The 20,020-nt window shown below is 41.2% G+C and overlaps 1 long non-coding RNA gene across 1 annotated transcript; it reads right to left on the minus strand.

Annotated features, from left to right (window-relative positions):
- Positions 1–9,728: 9,728 nt before the first annotated feature.
- On the minus strand, positions 9,729–19,817 carry LOC143786025 (uncharacterized). Its single transcript, XR_013218208.1, has 3 exons — positions 19,770–19,817; positions 13,789–13,961; positions 9,729–9,818 (listed from the first exon to the last, which is right to left on the minus strand). It is a non-coding gene; the product is annotated as an uncharacterized LOC143786025 (long non-coding RNA).
- Positions 19,818–20,020: the final 203 nt, after the last annotated feature.

The following is a 20,020-nucleotide window of genomic DNA, read 5'->3' on the forward strand; positions in this document are numbered from 1 at the left end:
ATTCACAATTTTAAAAAGTAATTAACATGATTGTTGCATAGTTGATATTAATATTTACTATTACTGGAGTAGATTATTATAGTTGTCACCAGCTCTATGAAGCTCTCTGCCTCCAGCGTATCTTCCGTACTTATCATAGGAGTCCTGTGTTGGGAAGTGACAGCAAACGTCGATCTTGAGGACTTTTTTGCTCATTTGCTATTTCGGTTAGGGCTGATGGAGCATAAATAACAAACAAGCAATTATGAAACCACAATTACGTCTATTATCGGATCAGCACCTGCCTTGACTTGGTTACAAATAGTCGATGAGATAGTTTGGTGGTTTTGCGGCTCCAGATGTCGCAAGTGCAAATTTCACTAATGAAAACGGCGGTACTAGAAGAAGAAGTCAAGTATTACGGGTAACCGAGCCTGCTCGGTCATACATTACATGGGTTTCACACATTAAAGCTAAATACCTGTCTATGCTTGCTGTCAGTGAATGGAAGCATTTACATCCAGAGGCTGAGAACCTGCTGTGATAAAGGTGCAGGGCTTATTACAGGAGAGCCGCACCAGTACCACAGGAAAATCAGCTTTTACCATAATTTTACTAAAATTACAGTCCTTACTTTGAACGGCTACTACAGTGGTAAAAGTGTGAGACAAAACCCATATTTGTTTTACAGTGTAGTAATTTATTGACTATTGCCACCCTGTCTTTCTAAGCCCATACACTACATTGTGATTAAAACAGGTTTTTCAGTCTCTGGAAGATTTTTTTTTTAAGTATTTCCATTCACTTCCAGCAAGCAGAGCTGTAAAAAATAGTGAAAATTCTAAGAGCAAAGTGAAAAGATTATGAAACTACCGTTGTAGCCCAGAACAACCAATCACGGCCCAGCTTTCATTTCATATTACTCTCTTGGAAAATGAAAGCTGTGCTGTGATTGGTTGCTATGGACAACAAAGACAGATTTTATTTTAGAGCTTTTATCTACCCCAAAGTATATTAGATCCTTTATTATATACGATCTGACCCTCAGTTACATGAAATGGAAATTGTACATCTTGGTAAAAATAATAAAAAAAACCATGGCAAAAATAATTTTAAAAAAAACATGGCGGCCTTTTCTCAAAGCAACACCGCAACTGTTGATAGTTTGTTGCTGGGATTGTGACTTAGCTCCATTGACGTTAATAGGGATGAGCACAACATCACACACAAGCCGTGGGCCGGTGTGGCAACCTTCCTGTCACAAAGCTGCCATATTTTTCTTATCTTGTTCCATCCCTTTAGGCAAGTGGATAACCTGAAAATACCATAAAACTGATCCTATTTCCTAGAACTTGGTCACATGGGTTGTCCACTTCATATTCACGTGTGTCTTAGGAACATGGCTATGTGGCGCTCACAAATATATAAGTATTACAGGTTCTCCTCCTGATCATGTCACTACAGCTTTCCTGACAGACTGTCTTTTATCAAAATGGCCACCGATGGAGGAGCATTTGACCATACGTGTGCATCAGCCTCCTCCTATCGAAAAATACACAATTTTTCTGACTTCTTTTGAGGGCCAGAAAGAAATTCAAATAATAAAATGCTGAGTTTTTCTGTGGTGAGAAGCCCATTAATTGGCTTCACACGGTCAAATGGAGGGGAAGATGACACACGTTATTGACGTCTGTGACGTGTGTCGTCGTCTTGTGAGACCGGTCTCTAGGCCTCAGCTCCAGGAGGGACCAGCAGAAAAACTGAAGGATAAGTGGCATAAGGACAGGGGATTATAATGTGTTTTATATTTCTATAAAATGCATTATCTTAGTCCCTGTCTAATAAGATAGTAGAAAACTGTGGCAAATGGCTCCTATACCGCACGCCGGTGCAGCTGCATCCATATACATAACATACCGACACATAACACAAAAGTGAAACTCTGCTGCCCCCGCGGAATAATTACATATGATGAAAAAAACATCTGGAGACTTCTCCCTCCACATAAGAGCCTACAAGATGCAGAGGAGCAGGTGTTACCACACACTGATCGGAAGACAATGGAATTACTATTTTCTGACTCGTTCTACTTTAGCAAAATTGTTCTAAAATATCTAGTTTTATAAATGGTGCTTTTCTTCTTTTTTGATTTTCCCTCTCGCCTTCCAAGAGCCATAACTGTTTTATTTTTTTGTTGATAGAGTTATATGGGGGCTTGTTTTTTGTTGTACGCGCTGGAATTTTTATCATTACCATTTTGGGGTCCATATGACTTTGATTACTTTTTATTCCATTTTTTTAGGTGGCAAAGTGACCAAGAAACAACAATTCTGCCATTTAGATTTTCGACGTTGACCGAATGGAATAAATATCATAATATTTATTATAATAATAATTTTTTTTTGTTTTAAATCTTTGACTCAAAAAGAAAGTGTGCTGTCCGCAAGGCACAAGTAGAATCTGGTGTACTGATATATATATAACATTCATTGTTTTGTTTTTTGGGTTTTTTTTATTATCAGTCCCACTAGGGGACTTGAACCTGTAATCACTTGTAAAATACACTGCAATGCTGTAGAAACAATGGCAGACCTGGGGACTTTAAAAAGCTGCCATATCGCCATTGCCAATTACATTGCGGGGGAGGTGAGGTTGGATTCACATTGGAGAGGTCACCTGCCTTCCCTCATTTCCAACTTCTTAAATGCTGCTGTCACAATTGACGGCTGCATCTACAGGGTTAGGCTGCAGCAGTTAGACTCGGGCGCCCGCAGTGCGACGATATGTCAATGGCTGCAGCTCGGAGTAGCAGTGGATCAACCCTAGCACATTTTAATGAAGCAAAGTTTAAAAAAAAAGTCTAATAATCCAGTAATCCAAGAGACTGGATTGTGCTGGATTATTGGATTTTTACATTTTATTCCTGTATGAAGTGTCCTAAGACCGAGCTGTGTGATGTTTGCAAAGTGCTGAATTTCGCATACAAATACTGCGGCAACATGGAGAATAATGGGAAATCATGGCTTGAATAGCGCCAACATATTGCAAAGCCCTTTACAATCAAAGAACCATTCTGGAGACAGGATCAAGAGACCGGTCACAATGGTTTTGAAAAGCCAAAAAAACAATAAAGAAACGGACAATAAAATGCTACATGACCATTGTGATGCACACAAAGAAGCTCCGGGGACCCGGACACTGGACAGGACAGGGGTGTGAGTGCCCAGCGCCCAAATGGTGAGTACAAAGCTGGAAGGGATGAAGATTAGAGGCCCAAGAGGACAAAGGTGAGAAGAGAGGTCAACACACCAAGGACCATTGTAAAAGAGCCAAAGAGAAAAACCCTGTTATCTGGAATCTTCTCAAGAACAGGACTGATCATCCAAGATGGGGGCGGACATCTTCCATCCTCGCCTAAGCATCGAACACCTTTCATGTAGTCTACACTACAAAAAAAAAGGGTGAAAATAAGTCTAGCTGCAAAAAATGTTCTCCAGTCATTGAGCCACTGGTCATATGTGGGTCTTAGGGCAACATAAACTTCATATAGCTGGACCTCCTCTGACAGACCTGTCGGTACACAGAGACTTCATTGATATCAGGTTGCTGTGTAGTGCTTAAAGGGCTAGCCAGTATAAAAGACCCCTTTTTAACACCCTACTAGGTAATATTTAAGAGAAGAGGACCCACTCTCGCTCTCTCTCTCTAAAAGACCCTGCAAGCCCATGCATTGCATAGACAGACCCCTGGAATAATAGAAACCATGTAATGCTACATTTCTCCTGTGGGGGAGCTGTAGGGGAACCAAACACTCGCTACCAAGTTCTCCAACAGATTATGGGATTCCTCCTTTATTGGGGAGACTGAGCTGACACTATTTGTAGGGGAGATTTATTATAGGTCTCAATCTGCTGGCTGGTTCTGTTAATGGGGTCACTTTTATGGCACCATTATTGGGGTTGCTGTAGATTTGGTATGGCAGCATGGCCTATGTGAAGGGTCCATAAAAAGCGTGCAACATTTCAGGTCCCGAAAATGAATCCTCTACCCATTATATAAAAGGAAGCTGACCTTGCCAGTTTTGTAGGACTGGTGACCATCTGATGTGCATGGGGGCCTCCCAACTCCCACCCTCGGGATGGGAAGACTACCTATGACACTAGTCCATACCTTTTACACCATTATCTTTAAGCAAGAGTTACCCTATATAGATCTATTAAAAAAAAACCTAAATTTACATCCACCTGTACCCTCCTGTATATTTACATTGGGAATATGGATGATTTCTGCAACCAGGAAACATCAAAAGAGGAGGCTGGATTCCTGCTGAGAGCGTGAACATTGGGGGGAGCAGTCGCCTGGTGTTTTCCCTATCTGGCTGTGTGATGTGACAGATGTTGGATAAGTTACTGGGAAGTGTAGCAAGATCTGTATTATCAATAAGGAAAACATTTCCCCACCATTACAAAACTTCCTTACAGAAGAGTCACCCAGGAATCAGATATTCTTACATCCTTAAAAATTGGGTAAAATAAAATTCTTTGTGGGTGGCACCTAAATATGACCAAATCCACACAGTGCATCAATCCGTCAGGTAGCATAAAGTTATAGGCTCAACCAAAAAACTGGACAGGAAAAAATGGGCAGTGGCTCTACCGTTTCCACCATATTCAGCTCTCAAAAGGGAATATTTGTGCACCATACTGCAGTTTTATTATTTATTAACAACGACCATGAGCATCTGTGTAAAAAAACTACATAGTGGTAATTTTATCACAAAATGTAAACTTTATTTCAAAATACAAATACAAAGTGCTATGGGCACTCCAGATAGAAGGGAGTGTGGTACTCTTAAGGTACCGTCACACTAGGCGATATCGCCAGCAATCCGTGACGTTGCAGCGACCTGGATGGCGATATCGCTGTATTTGACACGCAGCAGCGATCTGGATCCCGCTGTGAAATTGCTGGTCGCTGCTAGAAGGTCTGCACATTATTTGGTCGCTAGGTCGCCGTGTATCGCCGTGTTTGACAGCAAAAGCGACGATACCAGCGATATTTTACACTGGTAACCAGGGTAAACATCGGGTTACTAAGCGCAGGGCCGCGCTTAGTAACCCGATGTTTACCCTGGTTACCAGCGTAAAAGTTAAAAAAACAAACAGTACATACTCACCTGCGCGTCCCCCAGCCTCTGCTTCCTGACACTAAAGCGCCGGCCCTAAACTGAAAGTGAAAGCAACAGCGGTGACGTCACCGCTCTGCTGTTAGGGCCGGAGCTCAGTCAGCGTCAGGATGCAGAGGCTGGGGGACGCGCAGGTGAGCATGTACTGTTTGTTTTTTTAACTTTTACGCTGGTAACCAGGGTAAACATCGGGTTACTAAGCGCGGCCCTGCGCTTAGCAACCCGATGTTTACCCTGGTTACCCGGGGACCTCGGCATCGCTGGTCGCTGGAGAGCGGTCTGTGTGACAGCTCTCCAGCGACCACACAGCGACGCTGCAGCGATCGGCATTGCTGTCGCTATCGCTGCAGCGTCGCTTAGTGTGACGGTACCTTAAGTCATATCCACAAGTTCGGTTTTTGTTATAAATTGCAGTTTTATTATTGTAGAGAGTTATTATATTATGTTTTATGGATTATATGATGGTATTATTTGTACCAGTACTGATTACGCAGTGTTATTTGAGCATTATTTCTGCACTAACTGATGATTATTTTTCATGAATTTTATGACAGTATTACTTTTACAATACGGTATTATGTAATGCTTATGCATTGTGTTTGTGTTCCGTAATGCAGTATTGTTTGTGCATTGCGGGGCAGTATTATTTGAGCACCATACAGTTGTATTGTTTGCACATTGTGAGGAAGTACTATTTGAGCACCATATGATTGTATTGTGGTGCAGTATTAGTGCATATGTACACCATATAACAGTTTTATTAGGCACAGCAAAATGGTTTAAATGGAATCCTGCACTGGTGGGCAATATTGTGCACCATTCTGACATTTTTGTTAATGCACTGTAAAGAGGTTGGATTTGTGCATTGTATTATAGTAGTATCTGTGCAATGTTTTGCCATTTATTTATGCACTTTATATAGGTATTATTTGTAGAGTGCATAATATTACCGTACTTGTTTTGCTTTTTTCAAAGGTGTTGTTTGTGTCCCATATGGGAGTATAGTTTACGCATTGTGGGGCAGTATTATATGAGCACCATGTGATGGTATTTTATGTGCATTGTGGGACAGTATTAGCGTATATTAGCACATTTCAGTTAAATGTATGCACTATAGAATGGTTTAAAGCCGGATTTGGATACAAAATGATTTCCAAAACTTTAAACATCCCAAGGAGCACAGTGCAAGCGATCATATTGAAATGGAAGGAGTATCATACCACTGCAAATCTACCAAGACCCGGCCGTCCCTCTAAACTTTCATCTCAAACTAGGAGAAGACTGATCAGAGATGCAGCCAAGAGGCCCATGATCACTCTGGATGAACTGCCGAGATCTACAGCTGAGGAGGGACAGTCTGTCCATAGGACAACAATCAGTCGTACACTGCACAAATCTGGCCTTTATGGAAGAGTGGCAAGAAGAAAGTCATTTCTCAAAGATATCCATAAAAAGTGTCGTTTAAAGTTTGCAACAAGCCACCTGGGAGACACCAAACATGTGGAAGAAGGTGCTCTGGTCAGATGAAACCAAAATCAAACTTTTTGGCAACAATGCCAACGATATGTTTGGCGTAAAGGCAACACAGCTCATCACCCTGAACACACCATCCCTACTGTCAAACATGGTGGTGGCAGCATCATGGTTTGGGCCTGCTTTTCTTCAGCAGGGACAGGGAAGATGGTTAAAATTGATGGGAAGATGGATGGAGCCAAATACAGGACCATTCTTGAAGAAAACCTGTTGGAGTTTGCAAAAGAGCTGAGACTGGGACGAAGATTTGTCTTCCAACAAGACAATGATCCCAAACATAAAGCAAAATCTACAATGGAATGGTTCACAAATAAACGTATCCAGGTGTTAGAATGGCCAAGTCAGAGTCCAGACCTCAATCCAATCGAGAATCTGTGGAAAGAGCTGAAAACTGCTGTTCACAAACGATCTCCATCAAACCTCACTGAGCTCGAGCTGTTTGCCAAGGAAGAATGGGCAAGAATTTCAGTCTCTCGATGTACAAAACTGATAGAGACATACCCCAAGAGAGACTTGTAATCACAGCAGAAGGTGGCACAACAAAGTATTAAGGTAAAGGGGCCGAATAATATTGCACGCCCCACTTTTCAGTTTCTGAATTTCCACAAAAATGTAAAATAACCAATAAATTTCATTCAACTTCACAATTGTGTTCCACTTGTTGTTGATTCTTCATCAAAAATTTACATTTTTGTACATTTTTATGTTTGAAGCATGATATGTGGGAAAAGGTTGAAAAGTTCCAGGGAGCCGAATACTTTTGTAAGGCACTGTATGTACCTGCAATAAAAGCCTCTAATATACACCACTGCATAAGGTATATAGTGGCATATAGTGAATCAGATGTGCTCATATACCAAAGTATAAGTAGAGTCTTACACTGGGCGTGCACATGAGGTAGCTGTTGGCCAAACGAAAATACCTCTATCGCTCCCACCTTTTCCTCTATCTCTCCCAACTTTTCCATACGTCCATGGGTTTTCAATAGGGAGAGAGGAGAAAGCCACTGCCAAACACCTCTGGCAGTGGCTTATCTCCCCTAAAAGCAAAAGTATCGAGTGTCGAATTTCCAACAAACATAACACACGTAAGCCTCGACGGGGCCACTGAATAGGTACCTGAATGCAATGTGAAGGCATCCTAAGACATAGCTAAAAGTCAGAACATGGTCAGAAGACAAGGTCAGAAATGTAGCCAAGAAGCTAGGAAAAGCAAACAAACATCATTATCGGTCTTCGTGATGTGATGTTAATGATCGTTGTGGTTCTATAAAGTTGTAAAGAGTTTGCATTGTTAACCTGTCCTTGATGAACTTTAGCTAATTTGTGTTTATTCCATCTACACAGAAAAATTGGTTCTTGACTACTCAATGAGCGTCCCACCTGCTGAGCTGTGCGCCCGCCATCCTGACACTGTGTAGGAAGACTTGACTCTCTTCTCCGTAACAGCAGGATGTTTAGACTGTCAGTGATGTGTTAAATCACCCACTAGGTAAACTGGTGCCCTCAAAAATCCTTTTGTCCAGCAAAGAAAACCTTTTATTGGTGGGATCACAAAGTCTATGGGGCGGATCACAAAGAAAAGTTTTTGTAGGCTCCACTCTGACGTCCATCAGCAAAAGAGGATTTAGGCCCTTTCAAATTGTGTGCAGTTAAGAAACCATAAAATGTTTGGAACACAATTAATAGGCGATAATGGTGCCGCTCCGACAATAAGCGTGTGGGGGGATTGCCATAAATTATCTTGGGAAAGTAGTGCTGTTGGAACAGCCATTGTTGCAGATGGAGTCATTCCTTCAAGTTAGTTATTCACTTGGGAGTTTGGAAACCACTCTATATGTCAATTATCTATGGTCAATATAAGGGACTGAAGGCGAAAGTAGCAATCACTCAGAACCAAATGGACATGTGGAAGGTGGCTGAGAATACCAAGTATCTTCTACAAACGACCATCAGGGTAATTCCACTGATAGCCCAAGCTAGGGATGAATGAAATGACTGATCAAGAGTGAGCGTTATGAATTTATAAGGTGAAGATGGAAAAGAATGATGAACGTTTTTTTCCCAACTCCAGTCCTCGCGTCCCCCACACACATCATGATTTAGGATTTCCTTAGTATTGCACAGGTGGGAGAACTTGTGGCAACTTCTGATACCCTGATAGTAATTCCACCACTTGTGCAATACGAAGGAAATCCTGAGAACGTGATCTGTTTGAGGTCGTGAGGACTGGAGTTTGGGAAACACTAATCTAGAGGATGCAACGATGAGTAATACAATTGTCAGTGTTGGTGAGATGAGATATACGTAAAGAAGGAGAGAGGACTTTGTTAAAAAAAAAATCAAATGATCACAAGTGGGTTTCTTGGTATAACTCCTATCTCTTTGCTAATTGCCAATGTTCCCTCCATTTTGGAAATAGCAGAAGATAATGGTCACAGAGTTGAAGACCCTTGAGATGCCACCCCACATACGCATAAACTCTCAGTCAAAAGGTCGTGTGCCTTTAACAGACATAGGGGAGAAAGCTGCTGCCAGATTCTACTGGGGAGGATATTCTGCCCTGAGAACATAACATCCCGATCCTAAGCCCCTGGGGGCTGCAATGTACATAAGATAGTCCCCAAGTTTGGCCAAATTTAATCTAATGTGTATGGGGCTCTTTAAACTTCAGAAGACCTGAATCTATGGCACCTCTTGGTGATCTTGACATCTGGAAGTGGTCACATTGGTCACAGACTTCCATGTGTGCTAGTTGCTATTTATCCTTATTCTAACCATTTACTTAGGCAATAATTTAAGTTTTTTTGTACTTATGAAGAAAATAGAGATACAGTAGATAGACCTGTTTATTCCTCCCTCCAAATCCAAATACCAGACACTTAACCGAACTAAAACCATTTGTCGGGAATGATGGTCTATTTCTATATTGTGAGGTTATTTCAATATTCACGTGTAGTTTCCTGCCTCCACTTGTAAAGACGAGCTAATAATGTGTCTGTACTCATCCCGTCTCTGATCTGCTACAAAGGGACATCCTGGATGGCAGAGGGGTCTCTATATTCGGTCTGACTCCTGTTCCGTATACTCTGTAGGCTGCTTCCTATCCGGGTTTCCGAGACCTCAAGGATTGAACACAACATGTGGGAAGTTTATGACATGGATGATGGTAAAACAAGTGACACACGCGATGAGTCACATAAACGCAGGAGCACCGATAACACCAGTGCGTGTGCCGGACTCTTCTCTATCAATCATGATATCCTATGTAATCACTGGCTTGTAGCATTGCACCAGCCAATGTTATTCCTGGGCACTGGAAGTGACATGGCACCTACCCACACACGGCTTCCAGAATTGGAAAAGCACCGTTTGGCCTTTGCAGTTCTGCCTCTGCCACCATAGCATTGCGGACTCTTTATATATGGAGGGAATCTGCTGTTGGATTCAATTTCTCATTTTTCCTACAGGGACAACAGTTTAGGGCCTCAGTGACTCATATGGACGTATCACAAATTTGCTACTCTCTCTGAGAGCCGTCTGGTATTTTCATCAAAGTATATAAAACTATGGGCACTGTGAACCTAAGGCTATGTTCAGACGTTGCGTTTTTGCTGTGGCTTTTTTTATGCAAAGTTTAAGCTGCTTACAAAAAGCAGGTCTTGCTAAGTTTTGCAGCGTTTTTGCTGTGTTTTCATCAGGGTACATTTGCCTCTTGTGCATGTTGATAAAATTTAGTGCGTGAAAAAGTAATCTGATTCAACTTCATCAGGTTTTGGCACCAAAAAAGCATCAAAACCTGATACCTGCTTTTTTTGGATGTTTTTTTTTTGCACCACGCACTGTTTTCATATACATTGTGGTGTTAAAGAGGGTGTCCAATATTAGAATCACGTGGTTAAACCCTATTCACTTTACTAGTAATGAGTTGCAATCACACAACCTGCAGATAGGTGCGGTGCTGTTTTTGGATGAATGCAGCCGTGCAATGTGTCATACAAGCTGTCAAAGTGGTTGCTGTGATGCCCATGAAAGATGGCAATCCAAATAAAGTTGTCACATCCTTCTTTTTCTTGGATACTGGGCTTGGTTTTTGCAGTTGTCTTCATACTAGCAAATACAAGAAAAGGCCTCTGAAATAAAGCCAAAAGTCGTATGTATGTTAAAGAAGTTGGGTCAGAGGAACAGCAGCACATTGGCACCATGAGCCACCACCAGGAGGAGGCCACGTCTTACTTCTTCCAGGTACGTGGCCCTCTCTCCACTACAGGTGCATCTCACAAAATTAGAATGTCTTCAAACTAGCCCTCACCTCCACTAAACAGACCTATTTCACTAACCTTGTATCTTCACTATCCTACAACCCAAAACAACTGTTCAGCACATTTACCTCCCTCCTCCGCCCTCCACTGCCACCTCCAACTCCCCTAATCTCTTCTGAGGACTTTGCCACCTACTTCAAAAACAAGATCGACAAGATCGACCAAACAAGGCAAACCTTTTCTGTTCCACCACCCCAACCACTCCATATACCAGACCTCTGCCCTTCCCCAATAACTTCCCTCTCCAACTTGACTGAAGGAGAACTTACTCACCTCCTTTCCAAATCACACCTCACCACCTGTGCGCTAGACCCCATCCCTTCCCACCTGCTCCCCAACCTCACTAACACGCTTATTCCAGCCCTAACCCATCTCTTCAACCTATCGCTATCTTCTGGTACTTTCCCCTCTGCCTTCAAACATGCCACCATCACACCCATCCTCAAAAAGGCTAATCTTGATCCAACCGCTATACCCAGCTATCGCCCTATATCACTGCTCCCGTTTGCTTCAAAACTCCTTGAGCAGCACGTCCATGCTCAGCTTTCCTCCCACCTCTCATCTAACTCTCTCCTTGACAACCTCCAATCTGGCTTCCACCTCCACCACTCCACCGAAACTGCTCTGACCAAAATTACTAATGATTTACAGCCAAAGCCAACAGACAGTTCTCCGTCTTCTTCCTTCTCGATCTGTCCTCTGCTTTCGACACAGTCGATCACTGCCTACTGCTACAGATTATTTCTTCCCTCGGCATCAAAAACCTTGCCCTGTCCTGGATTGCCTCATACCTTTCCGACCTTTAGCGTTTCCCACTCACACACCACCTCATCACCCCGCCCTCTCTCTGTTGGTGTCCCTCAAGGCTCTGTCCTGGGGCCTCTACTTTTTTCCATCTATACCCTTGACCTAGGACAACTCATATAGTCCCACGGCTTCCAGTACCACCTATATGCGGATGACACTCAGATCTACCTCTCTGGCTCAGATGTCGCCTCTCTTCTGTCCAGAATCCCGAAGTGTCTGTCAGCCATAACCTCTTTCTTCACCTCTCGCTTCCTAAAGCTGAATGTAGACAAAACCAAACTCATCATCTTTCCTCCATCTCGCGTATCCTCCCTACCTGATCTATCTATTATGGTAAACGGCATCACGCTCTCTCCCGCACCTGAAATCCGCTGCCTCGGGGTAACTCTCGATTCTGCCCTGTCCTTCAAATTGCACGTCCAAACTCTTGCCACCTCCTGTCGCCTCCAACTCAAAAATATCGCCAAAATCCGTCCCTTCCTCAGCCCACAATCTACTAAAACTCTTGTGCATGCCCTCATCATCTCCCGCCTTGATTACTGCAACACCCTCCTCTGTGGACTCCCCGCTAACTCTCTTGCACCACTCCAGTCTGTCCTCAACTCTGCTGCTCGGCTAATCCACCTCTCTCCTCGCTACTCCCCTGCTTCTCCCCTCTGCAAATCCCTCCACTGGCTCCCAATTCCCCAACGAATCCAGTTCAAACTACTAACCCTGATCTACAAAGCCATCCACAACCTGTCCCCTCCCTATATCTCTGAACTAATCTCCCACTATCTCCCCTCACGTAATCTTCGATCCTCCCAAGACCTCCTACTCTCCTCCACACTTATTCGTTCCTCACACAGCCGCCTCCAAGATTTCTCCCGAATATCCCCCATCCTCTGGAATTCCATGCCTCAACAGGTCTGATTATCCACCACCCTCGGATCCTTCAGACGGAACCTGAAAACCCATCTCTTCAGGAAAGCTTAAAGTCTGCAATAACCATTCTGCCACCTCACCACCACCCGTGCTGTTCATTATCCAGCAGGACTTGGCACCTGCCCACACTGCCAAAAGTACCAATACCTGGTTTACAAACAACAGTATCACTGGGCTTGATTGGCAGCAAACTCGCCTGACCTTAACCCCATAGAGAATCTATGTGTATTGTCAAGAGGAAGATGAGACACCAGACCCAACAATGCAGATGCCACCTGGGCTTCCATAACCCCTCAGCAGTGCCACAGGCTGATCACCTCCATGCCACGCCGCATTGATGCAGTAATTGATGCAAAAGGAGCCCTGACCAAGTATTGAGGGCATTTACTGAACATACATTTCAGTAGGCCAACATTTTGGATTTTAAAATCATTTTTTCAACCTGGTGTTATAAAGTATTCTAATTTACTGAGATAATGACTTTTGGGTTTTCATTGGCTGTAAGCCATAATCATCAACATTAACAGAAATAAACACGTGAAATAGATCACTCTGTTTGTAGTGACTCTATATAATATAGGAGTTTCACTTTTTGTATTGAAGAACTGAAATAAATTAACTTTTTGATGATATTCTAATTTTGTGAGATGCACCTGTATGTCCACCAAGATGACCTTTTAATTTAAGATAACACTACCAAAATGTGACCTCACCCTGAGCCTCAGTGATGTCATCCGTCGTTTTCCTATATTGATCTATATTGATTTGGTCAAACAAAAATTGTTTTGTCTCCGTGTAGGTGTAATTTATTTATGAAGCTGGAAATGTCAGGATTTTTGCATCTCAGTCTGTATATTTAGTTATTAATGTGTATTTGGATATCAAGGATGATGGAAAACTCTAGGAAATGTCAGTGAATGTAAAATGAAATTCATATTTCATTATAATGACATCTCAATATGGCAAAGAAATCCCACGTGCCGCAGTATTTGCATGCTACATTGTGTGCAAACATCAGGTGGTATTTTCTGATACATACATCTCCAGAGTCTTGCTGACACTTGTTACTATGTATCCTGGATTATTAATGATGATGTCAATGGATTCCGCAGCAGAAATGACAATATTCTACAAGCAACGTCATCGATTCGCCTTCTGTTTCTATATGTCCTCTGCTATTTACTCTTTTACTGCCAAGAGAACAGGTTTTGCCTGCAGAAAAAAAAGCATCAAAAAAGTAAAGTGTGAACATGACCTTAATCCTCCAATATAACCAGTTCAACACCAACACCATGCCATTTTTCCTGCGATCCTGATCGGGTATATTTCCGTGTTTTTTTTTTTTTACTTGTTATACATGAGGCTTAATTTTTATGTTATTGTCATACTCACTATTTTAATTTTTTTCTGAAATTGGGCGATATCGGTGGGAAAATAAAACAGATACATGTCTGATTTTCACTTTATTATGACCACAAAGGACCACTGAAATACATATAACATTTTGTTCCCCTTTAAATAACAATTATTCTTTAGATATCAGCCACGGGTTTTTGTTTTTGTTTTGCAGTGATTTGGATTGGTCTCGGCTTTTTTTTCCTGCTTTTTATTTATGTATTTATTTTTCACTTATTTCGCACATTTTGACCCCTGTAAGGTCATAAAAGGCTTTAGGAGAGCATTTCAACATTCACATTTTTTTTTAACCTCATTTACCCTGTAAGTGGTGCTGATATATTGCAAGCAGAGCCGACAGTGTCTCCTAGGACCTAGCGCTCTGCTTATACCGAGCGATCACTTGATCACTGGGTCCAAAGGAGGAAGTGCTGTCAGCGCTTCCTATTCCATAAGCACGGCACTTCTTTAGCGCAGTGTATACAGTAATAGAGAAGGCAGTGGCAGTAATATACCACCTCTGCTGTCTCTAAGGGGAGTCTGGCTGTGTCTGACATTGGGCTCCTTGTGGGCTCCTTGCTTCGGCAGCTGCACAATTGCTATTTAGAACGTCACGGCAGAGTGAAAAGTGGATCGCCCGAACGTTTTTAGTCTAAGGCCGGTCTAGAAGTAGTTAAAGGATAGGTCCATTTAAGGGTCCCTGAATGATAAGATGGTCATCAGGGGTCCCACTGCAGGACAAAGGAACCCTCAGTGACCACCAGTGTTACCAAAGGGAAAGTGTAATGTCAGGTCAGCTCGGAGATAAGGGACCTAAATGGGAACTTCCCAGTATGAAAGCGAGTCTGTCTCTATATTACAATACAAACCGCATATATTGTTTAATAGACCTGATGAGTCTGGAGGATTTACTTTGAAAATCCAAATTATAACTGTATTATCATTTTTGAAAGTTTTCCTGACAGATATTAAGCTCTTAATATTTAACTCTTAATATTAGCATTTTACAGCCATTCTGACATAGATTTTCAAAGTAAGTACACCGGTATCATCAGGTCTAAGAAATCTATTTAATAATGTATGCAGATTTTAATTCATATTTTCTGGGCCTCAGATTGCTGAATCCTGACAGTGCAACGAGTACATTGTGAGGATTTTGCTCTGTTTCTTGATGTATTGGTCTTCTCATGATTGCACGATGTATGTGATTTCCATAGCTGCAGTTAAAGAATGGGATCTAAACCTCCTCCAAGAGCAACTTCTGCGAACGATCCAGGAGCAATGTGGGGAAGATGCTTATTATTTCCAGCATGATGGAGACAATGACACAAGGAAAAAGTGATAACTAATAAAACTCCCCAGATTTCAATCCCATTGAGAACCTGTGGTCAATCCTCATAAAGCAACAAAGACAAACATAGAAATTGAATAACTCCTGATGAGACAAGAACGGGCGGCCATCAGCCGGGATCTGCCCAGAAGCCGATATCCAGCTGCCGGGGCGAAGGGCTGAAGTCTGGAGAAATAAGAGTATGTGCACACGTTAAGTATCTGCAGCAGAAATGTCTGCATCGTTTCTGCATCACTTGGCAGGAAAAGCCCTGCTTAAAATATACTCATTTTTGTCATGTTTTTTACTTGTGTTTTTGAGGCAGATTTTTCCCCTCTCACTAGTATGGGTGAAATCTGTAGCAAAAACTCTGAAAGAATTGCCATGCTGCAGACTTAAATCTGCTGCAAATCTGTAAGGAGAAAAAGAAGCAACGTGTGCATGAGACTTCAAGAATCTCATTCACTTTACTGATACTAGGAAATCCTTCAGCTTTTGTGACAAAACTGTTTAGAAAAAAAACAACGTGTGCACAAAGGTCAACACTGTAACTATTGAGTCTTTACAACAACTTGATGTATGTGTCAATAAAAGTATAAAAACGTCTGAAATATTTATAATTGCACTTCAGTAACAATAGAAACATCTGACTAATGGCTCCTTCATACTTTTTGGGTGATTTTTCTGGTATGCAAAAACAATTAATGTTTTTGATCAGAGTTCCATTAGAGTTTGCTCCTTGTGTTGATTTTTACCATCATACTTTGGTAAGAATTTAATTAGTTTTTGTTGGATGAAAAAAAAAAAAAAAACTGATGAAGGTTTTTCAAATTTCACCTATCAAATAGTCTGGGAAAAAAACAGACGGCACACGGATGATATTCAAGTGGTGTCCGATTTTTTTTTTCATGGACCCACAGATTTGCATTGATCCGTCACCGATCCTGTGCTTTTGTGAAGACCACTCAGTTCAGGGAGAAAAAAAAAATACACCTGAACTATACCATAAACTATCATAGGTATGAGCGCTATCCGGAAAACTGACGTCTGAATGTGCCCTAAATAGGTCTAAAAACACAGAAGCAGCAAATTTTGTGAAAACTAAAATTTATGTCAGTGTCAAAACTTTTAGCCACAAGTGTATCTATGTATGTATGGTCCCCACATGGGAATATCTCAGAAAGTGTTGTGTGTAATTAATTGGTATAATTATGTTATTAAGAAGATGATATTGGGTAAAATCAGTCCACATACTCTACATTCCTTCATGGGTGGGAATAGTGATCTCCCACAGATACATTGACTCTCAGTGCAGGAAATTGACATCCCTATATTATGTATACATTACAGAAAAGTACAATTTCTGCGTGTCCCTCCATTGTTCCTCGTGCCTCTAACGTCTGATGCTTCCTGTCTCCCAGTCAAGAGAATAATGTTTTCTTTAGATTTCATTAAAATGCCTTTTGATCTAAGGAACGAGAAGAAGGCCCGGAGAGACAGTTATTGTATGCCATGGTGCCAGTCAAAGGGCACTTGCAACCCGATGATGACTGGGTGCTATCCCTTCATCTGCAGCACCATAATCTGCACCCTATAGTCTTCATCTGCCAGAGTTTGGGTGCAGAATTTAAAGGAGTGTTCCTATAAATGCGAGAATGAACGGTTTAAGGCTTTGTGCACACATTGCAGATTTGACTGAGGAATTTTCTGTGCAGATTCTGCATTTCTTGGCAGAAAACGCAGGTCAGAATCTGTGCCTTTTTTGGTATGTGCACATGTTGTAGATTTTTGTGCAGATTTCTTCCTTTTTTTTTACCCCTAGAGATTTCTATTATGGAATGGGTGCAGAAACGCAGCAGATCTGCACAAAGACGTGACATGGTCCTTTTTTGAATCTGCTGCGTTTCCGTGCAGATTTTTCTGCACCGTTAGCACAGCAGTTTTTTTTGCCATTGATTTACATTGTGCAGATCTGCAGCGTTTCTGCGTGGAAAAAAAAGCTGCAGATCTGCAGGAAATCTGCAACGTGTGCACATACCCTCATACTCCAAAACTAAAGCAGTTTGGATAACCCAGCTGAGAGTTTGTCACATTGTATCAGCCTTGGCTGAAATGTCAGCTACCCTAAGCAGCCCAGAGCTCTGCAACTCTTTGCAGGTGTACTTGCATTGATACATTGTAACAAACTCCCACTGGTGTGAGCAGGGGCTCTGAATGAAAAGAAGAATTAACAGCAAGCAGAGATCTGAAACATGCAGACAAAACATGCTACAAAGTTGCAGATCTTCTTTCACCATGCAATGAGTAAAGTGATAGACATTGCTTGCAGACTCCACATCTGGAGTTTACAATTACACTCGGCATACATATTATATACGCAGGCTAAAAATAAAATGATATAAACATCGCGTCACGTGATAAAAGTACCGACAAGTGGGGGAAGGAGGAGAACACCGCACATCCAGGACGCCTTGTGCCATAAACAGGTGTTATCTTACCCTGTTATCCGGGTGTGACCCCAAATACAAACTGTTTCTATAGCACTGATTCTGAAGCAGATTCCGTTTTGTTACTTCCTCTTGTTGATTAGTTAATGGAATATTTCTATTTTACTGACAGTATGCAAATAGTATATGCACATGATCATAACAAGATAGATGACCGGGACTTCTATAGACCCCACCCCAGATTCCCCCACATTCCCCCAGTCCCCATTCCTCTAGTCCATATTTTCTACTTGCTTTAACAATGAAAATGTGTATCTGGTTCTGCCAATAAGTTGAAGCTACATAGATAGATAGATAGATAGATAGATAGATAGATAGATAGATAGATAGATAGATAGTTAGATAGATATGGGATAGATAATAGATTGATTGATTGATTGATTGATATGGGATAGATAGATAGATAGATAGATAGATAGATAGATAGATAATATATAGATAGATAGATATGGGATAGATAAATAGATAATAGATAGATAGATAATAGATATATGATAGATAGATAGATAGATAGATAGATAGATAGATAGATAGATAATAGATAGATATGGGATAGATAGATAGATAGATAGATAGATAGATAGATAGATAGATAGATAATAGATAGATATGGGATAGATAGATAGATAGATAGATATGGGATAGATAGATAATCGATAGATAGATAGATAGATAGATAGATAGATAGATAGATAGATATGGGATAGATAAATAGATAATAGATATATAGATAGATAATAGATAATAGATAGATAATAGATAGATGATAGATAGATAGATAGATAATAGATAGAAAAAAAAAACTCCACTTCTCACCTATCACACATTAACAGTTCCCATCACCAGATCATACATATAACCGGCAGCTTTTGATTTGGCCAAAAGATTTTTTTAAGCCGCCACCATAACACGGTAAACACTTTTGGCCGGGCCCTACTCTGCTGTAACCTACTAAATATTTGTTAAAATATGCAATACAATTTAGGTATATTTTTATTTTTCAATTTTTAAAATGACCAGTAACATCACATACAACGAACAAATACCGCTACACCATGTCCAGACCACATATTACCACCACAGTGATCAAATAATAACACATACAAGGAACAAATACCACCGCACCATGACCAGACCACATATTACCACCACAAAGTGACCAAATAGCACATACAAGGAACAAATACCACCGCACCATGACCAGACCACATATTACCACCACAAAGTGACCAAATAGCACATACAAGGAACAAATACCACCGCACCATGACCAGACCACATATTACCACCACAAAGTGACCAAACAGCCCATACAAGGGACAAATACTGCAACACCATGTCCAGACCACATATTACCACCACATAGTGACTGAATACTACATTACTGATCAGTAATTAAAAAAAAAAACAATACTATCACCATAAGTGCCATTATACACAGGAGATCTGTATTATTATTATTATTATTATTTATTGTTATAGCGCCATTTATTCCATGGCGCTTTACAAGTGAGGAGGGGTATACATAATAAAAACAAGTACAATAATCTTGAACAATACAAGTCATAACTGGTACAGGAGGAGTGAGGACCCTGCCCGCGAGGGCTCACAATCTACAAGGGCTGTACTTAGTATGCAGTGTCTGTGTACAGGTAATACAGTGATCACCGGTGGTATTATACACAGGAGCTCTGTATATAATGTATAGGTAATACAGTGATCACTGGTGACATTATACACCGGAGCTCTGTATATAATATACAGTGTATAGATAACACACTGACTCACCAGTGACATCTCTAGGTGAAGTCCTTCATCTTTCATCCAGCACAGACTACCATCATTTCTTCCAGCCAGGACTTGTCTCTGCAGGAAATAACACAGTTATCTCGAGCTCCGCTTGCAGAGCACATTACTTAATTTTTCCCAACTTCTACATTACACCACATGAAGAAAAAAGGCGACGTAGTGTCACTCTACACAGTAACAGGACCCCCCCATTTAAAACAGTATCCTCAAAAAATAAAATAAATACATGA

This window comes from Ranitomeya variabilis, chromosome 7 (assembly GCF_051348905.1).
Source record: "Ranitomeya variabilis isolate aRanVar5 chromosome 7, aRanVar5.hap1, whole genome shotgun sequence".
Lineage (NCBI taxonomy): Eukaryota > Metazoa > Chordata > Amphibia > Anura > Dendrobatidae > Ranitomeya > Ranitomeya variabilis.